The sequence below is a fragment of the Crinia signifera genome, chromosome 5, assembly GCF_055691185.1.
Source record: "Crinia signifera chromosome 5, ASM5569118v1, whole genome shotgun sequence".
NCBI classification, from domain to species: Eukaryota; Metazoa; Chordata; class Amphibia; order Anura; family Myobatrachidae; genus Crinia; species Crinia signifera.
Window position 1 is genome coordinate 116,497,650 of NC_139221.1, and position 13,236 is coordinate 116,510,885.

Genomic DNA, 13,236 nt, shown 5'->3' on the forward strand with positions numbered 1-13,236 from the left:
AGGCCCTCCATATTCTGGCACTGTGGAAAACAAGGTTGACTATTTATGTGAATGTCTGATTTCTCAAATATTCTATGTTTTTATCAATATTAAATTTATTCTGCATTGGCTGCATTCTCTCTTTGGGGGAATTCAATTATTAATGTACTGTAAGGGGTGGATTGTCATGGCATTTAAACACCAATAAATGCCACGGCTGCCTGAATACCCGCTTTGCCTTCAAGATCAGGATACTAGTTGTCGGTATTCCGGGGTCTGTGTTTTTATACCTTTTAAGGTTCCCGGTGCTGGTCTCCTGACAGCATTCTGTTACTGTGGCTCATCCTGCATATAATGTAAGGATAATGTATAATGCACACCATTCTATAAATTATATAAATAGTAGCAGAGAATGGGTAGGTGTGACCATGTAGATGTACAAATCTTTAGGCCTCATCTATTATTCAGGTCCTCTTCTCTGGGTTGACTTCTTATACCCACAGTAATGTACAGTAAGGGATATATTACACCTCATGTTACACACAATTTCTTTACATACAACAAAACTTTTGGACCCGGCTCCATTCCGGGTGTGAACCGACATTTGTCCCCTTTCACACCGGTGCCCCCCAGCATAATGTCCACTGGCATCCCCCTGGTGGAGGCGAGTCCTAAACCGGCTCTTGGAGATTACATTATCTCAAAGCACCAAGAAATCCACCAGCAGGGACCCACGCAACATCATTGACACGCTGGGGGAAAGCCCATAATCCGGGAAAGTGGCTGCTCCTTAGCCTCAATGCCTTTGTCCATGAGGTGAATGGATGCCGCTCCCCGGCTCCACTACTGTCTGCATAGTAGAGCAGACAACAGTGGAGGTTGTATGCACCAGACTGAACGCAGGACGATGTGGTTGGGAGGTATAGGCTCTCTCATTGGTGGAAACAGGTCTCGGGTTGGCTGACCCGGGTTGACGGTTTACACTGCCCCTGAACCTGGATCTCACCTGTGTGCAATCCGGAAAATGTCCTGGTTTCAATTGCTGGGTAACATGACCGGTTTCATTTACCCCATTTACACCAAGCAGCGACCCATGTTTACTCTGTAACAACCTGGATTGTCTCAGCAACAACCCGGGTTATTGCTTTGGTATAAAAGTGGTATTTGTAAGTAACATAATTTGTGTTCAACATTCACAGCTTCAGCAACACAGTTTGTCAAATCACTTAATTGTAATCAATATAATTTAACCCTCACTCACACATTTGCTTTGAGATCTGTTAACTTTCTCGACATGACCCTAGTGGTTAAGGACAACCTAATTGTTTCATCTAATTATGTGAAATCTGTTAACACAAATTCATATATTTACTTTATAAGTGCACATTATGCCCCTTGGAAAGTGAATATCCCCATGGGCAAACTTATGCGTCTAAGAAGGCAGAAGATCTGTTGGAATCTTTCAGAGAAAAAGAATATCCTGAAGATCTGTTAATAAAGTAATTCTCTGACATTCTCCTAATGGGTAGAATTGATCTCTAAAACCAAAAAATTCAAAACAAAGACATCAGAGGATCATGAAATTAATGGAGATATAGCCTTTATTAGTCAATATAATAGTTGTGCACAAAATATTAAAACCATCATCTCACGTAATTATAGACTGTTGCAACAAGATAATATATCAGGAATCACCCCCCAAAAAACTATATATTTGGATGTTTGTTTGGCACTCCAGGTTGGTGAATTCTGCCGGGGTGCCTTCCCAATTGAGTAATATTCACTAATTCCACAATACCCAGCCGGGTATTCTGCTTGTTATATTGCACTCTGAATTTGCACAGAGACCTGATGAAAAGACCACTATGGGTCCTGAAACGTCGTCCCACAAGTATCTGTAATGTATTAATTGGTACTCTTTACCTAGAACGGCGCCCATCGCGGTCGTCGCTGGTACATCGCGGGTACATTAGTAGCCACCCGCGATGCTAACGACATCGCGACCGACGCGATGATTGATCGCGTCGTTAGCATCGCGGGTGGCCAACAATGTACCCGCGACGACCGCGATGACCGCGATGACCGCGATTGATCAATCATCGCGGTCATCGCGATGTCGCTAGCATCGCGGGCGCACAATAATGTACCCGCGATGACCGCGATGACCACGATTTCTGGCTGTGGAAAAAGACAAGTGAAAATAAGGAAAAACACAGCAAATGACATGGCATCCCTCAATTAAAAAAAGTGTGAAAAATACAAAAATACATGAAAATTCCACCTAACACTTAAATGTCATAGATTACAATCAAACCGCACACCTGTTGCGGTGATTTTACAGTAAAAACGCGCACATATCGCGGCGATTTAACATTAAAACTGCGCAGATATCGCCGTGATTGCGGGCACATGGCGGCTGGTTGCATCATGGGTGACCATGGCCGTCATGTGCCTGCAATCACGGCGATAGTTGCGCAAAAAGCAACAAAATTCAATAAAAAAACACATCAAATTACATGGCAAACCGCGCACATATCGCCGTGATTGCGGGCAGTTGAGGAATCACTACCATTGCGGTGATCGCGGGCATCGCGGGAATCTTGACCACCAAAATAACACCCGCGATGCCTCAATCACCGCGATTTTACATGCTGCCGATTAGAAAGTTGAGGAATCGCGGTCATCGCGCTGATCTTGGCCCGCAAATAGTACCCGCGATGCCTCAATCACCGCGATGAGCGCAATTTTACACCCGACGATCGCGATGAACATCGTGGGCGCCGTTCTAGGTAAAGAGTACCTATTAATTTTTTTCACCAATACAAATTACCTAATTTGAAGCCCGACAAGTGCTGCCTCTTTCTTCCAAGCAGAATACCCGGCTGGATATTGTGGAATTAGTATATAATATATATATATATGTTTTCACAAAGTCCGCACTCAAGTAGATATCCGTAGATAGGGGGGTGCTCCTACAGATGACCAAACATCCAGGTATATAGTAGAAGAAAAGGGCACTCACCCTTGAAGTAAAATTTTCAACTGGATTTTATTCCATAGCATCACATATCAGCTGACATACCGACGTAACGTGACGTTTCGGTCCTGTAAGGACCATCATCAGGATAGAGTACAGCCAAAATTTCAAAACACTTTTGTTGGTAAGCTGCTCAATCAGAGGGATGTCATTCAGGTGCCAAAAGGGAGGGGTAAATCTGGTTAGGAAAAAAAGGGTTAGGGGCCCACACCCTAGACCCACACCCAGTATTAGGGACCCCCAGTGACAGAGAGGCCTTGACGCACGGCCTGGGGGCTTAGCCCTATATCTGCAGATATATGCAACCAAGATCTCTGTATTATCTGATTAATATGTAGTTATTTTCTCATTCAGTGTGCAATTGGGATACAAACTGTTTTTTTTCCTAACCAGATTTACCCCTCCCTTTTGGCACCTGAATGACACACCTCTGATTGAGCAGCTTACCAACAAAAGTGTTGTGCAGTTGAGAGGCATAGATGGGTCAGCATTAGGAGGGATTGCTGACACCTAAGTGCCATTGGAGAAGCCAGGGGTATCTCCAGGTAAGCTGGCTCTCAGACGTTATAAGCCATTATCATGTGGCCTTACACTGGGCTATTAAGCCCAGACATATATGTTATTGCTTATGGGATGGGTTTGGGAATGTGGTGCCCCCTGTGTTGGTAGGGCTGGTCTGCTCCAGGTTAGCACACCCTAACACTTTATTAACTCTTATTTTTCCTATCACATTGTATATATTTTGTATTTTAATCCCACCTTCACTTCCCTACATAGCACTTATGTGCTTCTTATTAACCCTTACTAATTTTCATTTGTGTGCTGCCCTGGAGTACTCAGCCTGTGTCGGCATGTTGGGGGCCCACACCCTAGACCCACACCCAGTATTAGGGACCCCCAGTGACAGAGAGGCCTTGACGCACGGCCTGGGGGCTTAGCCCTATATCTGCAGATATATGCAACCAAGATCTCTGTATTATCTGATTAATATGTAGTTATTTTCTCATTCAGTGTACAGCCAAAATTTAAATCCATCAGATAACCAACCTGGCGTCCATCCTCAGCAGGAGACACACCTGTACTGCCTCACCGGGCCAGCTTAAGTACCTGTCTACAGGAAGTGACCTCATCACTACCTGACACCCCACTCATACACAGTGCAACCATAATCTATGTAAATGGGACCCTTAACAACAGTCTCAAGAATATATACAAAACATATATGAAACATTAGAGCGTGGAACCGCTCATAATGAGCAATCACATCTATACTTGTGTACTCACAGCATGTAACCAAGCGCTTGTTGCGCCAAACAGGAAGTCCACGCACGGGGTAACCAAGACCCGGAAGTGCGTCATGCCGTTCATGTGTGCGTTCCACTAGCATCAGGAAGCACACAAGAACATTGCGGGGGCGTATCAAAAGCACACAATGTAGCATATAGCCAAGTATTTGCTATATCAAACAGGAAGTCCTCGCACGGGGTAACCAGACCAGGAAGTGCGTCATGCGGTTTGTGTGTGCGTTCCACTGGCATCAGGAAGGCACACAAAGTCATTACGGGGGCGTGTCAATGGCACTTTAAATGTTATATGCATTCATAAAGTTGCAGACTGTCATTATAGGGCTACGCTAAGTACAAATCAAGATACATCAAACATTGAAAAGAGGTGACTGAGTCAAAGCAGAAGTCATGCTTAGACATGCGTTCCATTCAATCAAGTCAACTGCATGTAATTGGATGCTATTTGCAAGTGTTATAAAGAGTGGTGAGGTACCCAAACCAGCCCGGGTGGCAGCACTCATACTGGCCCAAGTTAAACATACACATACAGTGGCAAACGCAGGACTTCAGAAGGGGGTTTCCAGAGGGGCGGAGCAAAGCACGGAGATGGACACTTAGGTGACCCAGTATATGCCGGGTCAGTTAAAGTATTATAGATAGACCAAATGGTTGGTTTCACGGACACCACTAATATGTGAGATCCATCATGCTGTTATTATCCATGTCAGATCCACTGCTGCCCGTGATAAGTATATTGGCCTTATATACTGCTATCTCACAATAAATGTGTGTTGAATTCTTCTAGCACTGTGCTTGCTTGGATGTGCTGGTCCTGTCAACGGTCTTTTGACCACTGATATAAGTTTCTATATTCTGCATTTGACCTGGCACTCCCTCCATTTGGATTGAATTGTGTGCATTTCCCTACACGAATATATATATATATATATATATACACTTCTGGGGGATGGCGGCACTCCAAATAACGATTGTCCACACTCAAGTAGGATACCGACGTTTCTGGGCTGTTACAGCCCCTTTATCAAGGTGCAAGGAAGAACACTGTGTACACAAATATACAAAACATTTATACATTACCGCTCCGTCCGTGCTGCCCGCCGTCTCCCGCGCCGGCGTCTGATGCTGACGTCACCCGCTGGTTGACGCTACGGATCGCACGGAGGGAAGCGCCGTGCTGTAGCGTTGCCCAGCAACCACCCAAACAACTACGTGTCAAGCTGTCAGCTGGGCTATACGCGAACTGAAAGGGACAAATACAAAATTACAATGATTATACATGACAATTAAAAAACAATAATACACCATAAGAAAAAACCTTAATCAAAGTGCTGTATTGTGCAGGAGCTGTTCGTGGACTAAAAGCTACGCTGTTTATATTAAACTGTTGATTGGCGGACTTAGGTGTCTCCCTTACTATAGTCACGCTGTAATTTTATAATAATCTTAATAGAAGGCACCTCAGACTAGGAAATGAAAAGGAGTACAAACATAACTGGGTTATAAAACAATCCAGATTACAGAAAACAAGACAAACCCAGGTTTTCATTCAAGCCTCTAGGGCTCAGAGTGTCTAGGGTGAAAATCCACCTGCTTTCTAACTGCAGGAGTCTAAGGGACCTGTTACCACCTCTTTTTAATGGGGGCACGTGGTCAATAATGCGGTAGCGGAGAGTGGCTAGATTGTGCCTGGCTTCGACAAAATGTCTCGCCACCGGTTGTTCGCTGACGCCTGTTGCAAGGGCTGTTTTTATGGACGAGCGATGGGCAGCCGCTCTTTCTTTAAACATCCTCTCTGTTTTGCCCACGTAGTGGTTACCACATGGGCAACTAATCAGGTATACCACGTATTTGGTATCACAGCTTACCCTGTGATGCATTTTATACTTTTTCCCTGAATACGGGTGAAAAAATGCATCTCCCTGTGCCATGTAATTACATGTGATGCATCCACTGCACCTGTAGCAACCCATTTTGGCCGCACCCCAAAATGTGATATTTTGTTTAGGGGGAGGAAAGCAGATGTCATTTTTTACCACATAATCACGGATACTTTTTCCTCTGGTATATGAGTGCATGAGAGATTTATTTTTAAACACAGGTAATGCCGGGTCGGTGGTGAGTAATGGCCAGTGCTTCTTGGCTATTTTACTCATTGGAGGGCTGTTCGGTTGAAATGAATTAACCCAGATGATTTTATCATCTGTTTTTTTGGCTGACTGCTTGGGAATGAAGGCCTCCTCTCTGGTGGTATTGGACACTGACACTTACCGCCCCTTACCGGGAGATCCCACAATAAGTTACAAAATAGAGTTAGACCGCATTTTAGAGCAGGCTGTGTTAGAAGGACTCATTGATGTTCCCACTAGAAAGGCACTAGAGGTTGAGTTCCCTGTCATTCCTGTTCTATACTCTATTCCAAAGCTTCACAAAAACCCAGAGAAACCCCCGGGCAGACCCATTATCTCTGCCCGGGGTTCTCTCTATCAAACCATTTCTATTTTTTTGGATTATTTTTTACAGCCATGTGTCAAAGGGGATGCTAATTATCTACAGGATACAACACATTTGTTACTTAAACTTAAAGAGTTGGGCGAAGTACCCAGTGATTGTACCCTCAGCACTATAGACGTCACGAGCCTGTATACGTGCATTCCGCACGGTGCGGGCTTGGAGGCAGTTAAAACACTAATTGTGGATAATCCTTTATACACTGGCCCTGACGTGCAGTTGTTTTTACGTTTGCTTGAGTTAACACTCAAAAGAAATTATTTCAAATTTAATGGAAAATTTTTCCTGCAACTACGAGGATGCGCGATGGGGTCCTCAGTGGCCCCGTCGTTTGCTAACTCATATATGTTCATCATTGAACAATCCTTGTTCACCAAAAATTCAGCTATCAGGGGGTCTCTATTGCTGTACACGCGGTATATAGATGACCTCCTGATATTTTGGACAGGTGATAACACTGCACTGTCATCTTTGATAGATGAGCACAATAATACCAATTCGCCTATTAAGTTCACATACAATATGGACAAACAGTCCATACACTATCTGGACGTAAATATTTGTTTATCCATGGGCAACATTGTGACCTCATTATATAGCAAACCGACCGATAGAAACAATATCCTATCATTTTCCAGTTTCCACCCTACCTCATTAAAAATGGGACTCCCTTATTCCCAGATGCTCCGGGCCCGGAGGATCACCAGTAATCAAAGGGAATTAGAAGATTGTCTAATTAACATGTCCATCAAATTTGCGGAAAGAGGATACGATGAGGCTCTTCTCAAAGATACTAGGAATAAAATTCTGAATACCACCAGAGAGGAGGCCTTCATTCCCAAGCAGTCAGCCAAAAAAACAGATGATAAAATCATCTGGGTTAATTCATTTCAACCGAACAGCCCTCCAATGAGTAAAATAGCCAAGAAGCACTGGCCATTACTCACCACCGACCCGGCATTACCTGTGTTTAAAAATAAATCTCTCATGCACTCATATACCAGAGGAAAAAGTATCCGTGATTATGTGGTAAAAAATGACATCTGCTTTCCTCCCCCTAAACAAAATATCACATTTTGGGGTGCGGCCAAAATGGGTTGCTACAGGTGCAGTGGATGCATCACATGTAATTACATGGCACAGGGAGATGCATTTTTTCACCCGTATTCAGGGAAAAAGTATAAAATGCATCACAGGGTAAGCTGTGATACCAAATACGTGGTATACCTGATTAGTTGCCCATGTGGTAACCACTACGTGGGCAAAACAGAGAGGATGTTTAAAGAAAGAGCGGCTGCCCATCGCTCGTCCATAAAAACAGCCCTTGCAACAGGCGTCAGCGAACAACCGGTGGCGAGACATTTTGTCGAAGCCAGGCACAATCTAGCCACTCTCCGCTACCGCATTATTGACCACGTGCCCCCATTAAAAAGAGGTGGTAACAGGTCCCTTAGACTCCTGCAGTTAGAAAGCAGGTGGATTTTCACCCTAGACACTCTGAGCCCTAGAGGCTTGAATGAAAACCTGGGTTTGTCTTGTTTTCTGTAATCTGGATTGTTTTATAACCCAGTTATGTTTGTACTCCTTTTCATTTCCTAGTCTGAGGTGCCTTCTATTAAGATTATTATAAAATTGAAGCGTGACTATAGTAAGGGAGACACCTAAGTCCGCCAATCAACAGTTTAATATAAACAGCGTAGCTTTTAGTCCACGAACAGCTCCTGCACAATACAGCACTTTGATTAAGGTTTTTTCTTATGGTGTATTATTGTTTTTTAATTGTCATGTATAATCATTGTAATTTTGTATTTGTCCCTTTCAGTTCGCGTATAGCCCAGCTGACAGCTTGACACGTAGTTGTTTGGGTGGTTGCTGGGCAACGCTACAGCACGGCGCTTCCCTCCGTGCGATCCGTAGCGTCAACCAGCGGGTGACGTCAGCATCAGACGCCGGCGCGGGAGACGGCGGGCAGCACGGACGGAGCGGTAATGTATAAATGTTTTGTATATTTGTGTACACAGTGTTCTTCCTTGCACCTTGATAAAGGGGCTGTAACAGCCCAGAAACGTCGGTATCCTACTTGAGTGTGGACAATCGTTATTTGGAGTGCCGCCATCCCCCAGAAGTGTATGTACAGCAGCCGCAGTGCTGCATTCCGGAGGGCACCCGTTTTCTTTCATTTAAATAACAAGCTTTGCCAGCATTTGCCTTAGTTGGAGTGCCGCCCATCATTGTATATATATATATATATATATATATATATATATATATATATATATATATATATATATATATATATATATATAGTAGTCCAAACAATCCCACCGCAGTAGGAATAAACGGCACTCACGGAGTCTTTAGCAAAAAACGTGTATTTACAAGTACAGGTACATAGGGGAACGTTTCGGGGGTATCAGCCCCGTCCTCAGCCCCAGACCTACAGCAGTGAATTGTGGCACAAACAAGCAATATATACTTACCTGGTCCGGGAGTCACCGTAGACGCCTCATCAGCGTGCCTCAGTCCGCCGGAAGTGGTCAGCATTCCATTTCCTGTATGCGGCGCAAGTCTCATACAGGAAATGATGCATTCCACACAGCCGGACGTGACCTATGCTGGCTGCGGCTATCAACGGGTATCCCGGGCCAGGCACAAAAATTACAATAGACACAGCTTACCCATCAGATCCAGCTCCAGGTCACAGCGCATCATAAAACCACTGGCTTGTGTCTAAGTCCCGGACCCAATGTCCCCGCAGCACGTCCTCCCAAGGTGTCGCGCTGCCCCGAGTCTTGGTTACCATAGGACCCAGTCGACATGTCAGAGTGTTAACATGGTGCTAGTGTCAGGGCTTCTTGATCCTAAATGGGTAGCCCGTCTGTAAAATACAAACAAAAAACATAAAGTGAAAACATATTGGTGCAATAAAACAATCAAGACTAACACATATACAGTATAACAGAGAAGCAGAATATATGATACAACCCAGGGATAAGGATGATTAAATGGATCCTCAATCCAAAGTGTTCCAATTAATTTTCTCGTTGAGGCCATCAGGGCAGATGGTCCCCAACCTAAAAATCAGTAATTTTTTAGATCTGTCGCCGCCCCATAGGGATTCGGCTATATGATCTATCATAAAATATTTACGATAGGATGGCCGTATTTCTTGAAGTGGCGGGCCACCGGTTGGTCCACCTCCCTGCCACGCAGTGACAGGTTGATGGCCGACCGGTGAGATAGATAGAATAGAATTCCTTTATTCGGCTCACAATGGATAAATTTACAATTGTTACAGCAAGGTTCAAGTACAGATAAGGGTGAAAAATAGCAAATAAGATAAGAAGTCCAAACAATATAAATCTAGAATCTAAGAACATGTAGGTCTCTACAGACCATGACAGTTGTACATTCTGATTGCAGCAGGTAGAAAAGACCTGCAGTACCTCTCCGTTGAGCATCGAGGGTGAAGCAACCTATCACTGAAAGTGCTACACAGATCTGTCAAAATATTTTTGAGAGGGTGTGAAGCATTATCCAATAATGATGTTATCTTGGTGATCATTCTCCTCTCACCCACAATCTCTACAGAATCCAAAGGCATTCCTAGGACAGAACTGGCCTTTCTTACCAGCCTGTTAAGTCTCTTATTGTCGGCTGTTGAAACACTGCTGCCCCAGCAGACCACTCCGTAGAATATGGCTGATGCCACTACACAGTCAAAGAAGGTCTTCAGGAGCGCTCGCTGCACTCCAAAGGACCTCAGTCTCCTCAACAGATAAAGTCTACTCTGCCCTTTCCTATACAAAGCAACAGAATTATCAGCCATTCTTTCTCTGAATGTGCGGGTAGTTTGCCCTACGTAATAAAGCCCGCAGGGACAGACAATAATATAGACCACATGAGACATCCTGCAGGTGAGAACCTGCCTGATGTCATACAATTTAGACCCATGTGGGTGTTTAAATTGTTTGCATACAATGAGGTGTTTGCAAGTTTCACATGAAACACAACTGTAGCACCCAGATGCTTTAGTGTAGGTTTTGGGAGGCCTAGGGATGCCCCTGCCGGTGATGTCATCCATCACAAGACGGTCCCTAAGATTGGGGCCCCTGCGGAAGGCTGCTAGTGGTCTAACTGACTTCAATCCAGATAAATCTGGATCAGTTTTGACGATTGGCCAGAGAGCATTGGTGGCATGTCTGATCACTACACTGGACGTAGAAAATGCACTAGACCATGGTAGGACAGCTGCTGGATTTTTCACCCTAGGGGTATACAAATCATTTCTAGACATTTGCAGTACTTCCTCTTTCTGGGACATTAGCATATTGAAGTTGTAGCCACGTGCCACAAATTTGGAAATTAACAGATCAAGTCGGGCTTCTACTTCAGAGGGATTACTGATGATGCGGGCAACCCGCATCATCTGTGAACGTGGCAAACCCCGTTTCAGGGCTGGTGGATGATGACTTGTGCCCATCAAGAAAGTATTTCTATCCACGTCCTTGAAAAAAAACATCTGTGTTAATTTTGTTATTGTTAATAGAAACTGCAACGTCAAGGAAATGTGTTGTGACACTGCTAAATGTTGCCGTGTACTTAATGATAGAGGTTCCACTGTTGATATCCTTGATGAGTTTAAGTAATGCCTCCTGTCCACCTGTCCACAGGATGAAAATATCATCAATGTAGCGGGTGAACAGGATTAAGTGGTCCCTGATGGTAGGATCTGAGAAGAATCTCATTTCCTCTTCAAAAAACATAAAGATATTAGCATAAGAGGGGGCCACGGGAGACCCCATGGCACACCCTCTTAGCTGCAGGTAATACCCACCGTCGAACAAAAAAAATTCCTTTGTAACGTTAGAGTGAGTAACTTTACAAATAACTCGTGATCAAAAATCTGGGGATCCAGAAACTGAGCGATGAACCTTTGTACTGCCTCCACCCCACCTGCATGTGGAATGGAGGTGTACAGGCTACATACATCGAGGCACACCATAATGGTGCCCTCGGGTACCACATCCACTTGACCCAGTAGTTGTAAAAAGCTGGTGGTATCTTTTAGAAAGGACGGTTTAAGATGTAGCAAGGGTTGCAATAAATGGTCCAACAGTTGGGATACAGTTTGATACAAAGAGTCTCGTGCCGATATAATCGGTCTTCCTGGGGGTAACAGAGGGTACTTTTGGTAAAGAATAGAGTACAGGGACAACTGGGTGTTCCCTGTACACTGCTTTCATCAACTTAGAGGAGATCTTTCCATCAAGAACAGCTTTGGTGAGAATGTCAAACAGTTCCTGTTGATATTTCACAGTAGGATTGGCGTGCAGTTTTTTGTAAACAAGAGCATCCGATAATTGATTCTGTAATTCTTGGCGATAGTAGGAAATATCCTGGACAACAATTGCCCCGCCCTTGTCGGCGGGTCTAATGACTATATCCTCGTACTTACTTAAAGCACTCAGCGCCTGAGTTTCAGGCCTGGTCAGATTATTTTTCATCTTGGCTGGTGCTGACGAGAATTTGGTCACAGATTCATCCAGGAGTCTGCCAAATGTCCGGATAGATGGATTTGTAGAAATTGGGTCAAATCACGATTTAGTTGTTTTGCGAATAAAGACTTGCAACGGGTCATCCAGTGTCACTGTGGGGCTTGATTGAAAATGTTCTTTTAAACGCAATTTGCGTAATAGCTGGTGGTTTTCCCGCTTCCAGGTGAAAGGATCATGTAGATTAGTTGGAATAAAGGTTAGGCCTTTGTTGAGGACTTGGATTTCGATATCGGAGAGCTCACGTGAAGATAAATTAATTACAACTGTTTCTGGTTGACTTGTCTGGTGGGGTTTCGCTGAATTTCTTTTGGTTTGGCCCCCCCCGACGGGAGGACGTTTTGCACTGCTTGGGGGCTTAAGGGATGCTGAGGTCCCGCCTAAAGGGACATCACGAGAAGTAGTAGCCTTGTCAGAATCAGAAATTATAAAGTAGCTGTCGTTATTGGCTTCCCGGGCCTCTCGCTGGTAACGACTTTTATTACCACGTGATTGCCAGGGACGACGTCTGCGATCATTTACCTCTTGGCGTTGGTTAACTCCCGAAAGCCAGCTGTACATCCTATTTTCGTCATAGTCATTATCCACGGCCGATCTTTTAGTACGTTTGAACTTAATTAGTTCATATTTGTATGATAGGCATTGAGCTTCAAGTTTATCGATCCAAGCCACATTGGAGACCATATATACTCGAGTAAAAGCCTACTTTTTCAGAACATTTCTTATGCTGAAAAAGCCCCACTCGGCTTATACTTGAGTGAGTGTCCCACTTGAGTCAATAAGTTTTCCCAGTTTTTTGTTGTGAAATTAGGTGCCTCGGCTTATATTCGGGTCGACTTATACTCGAGTA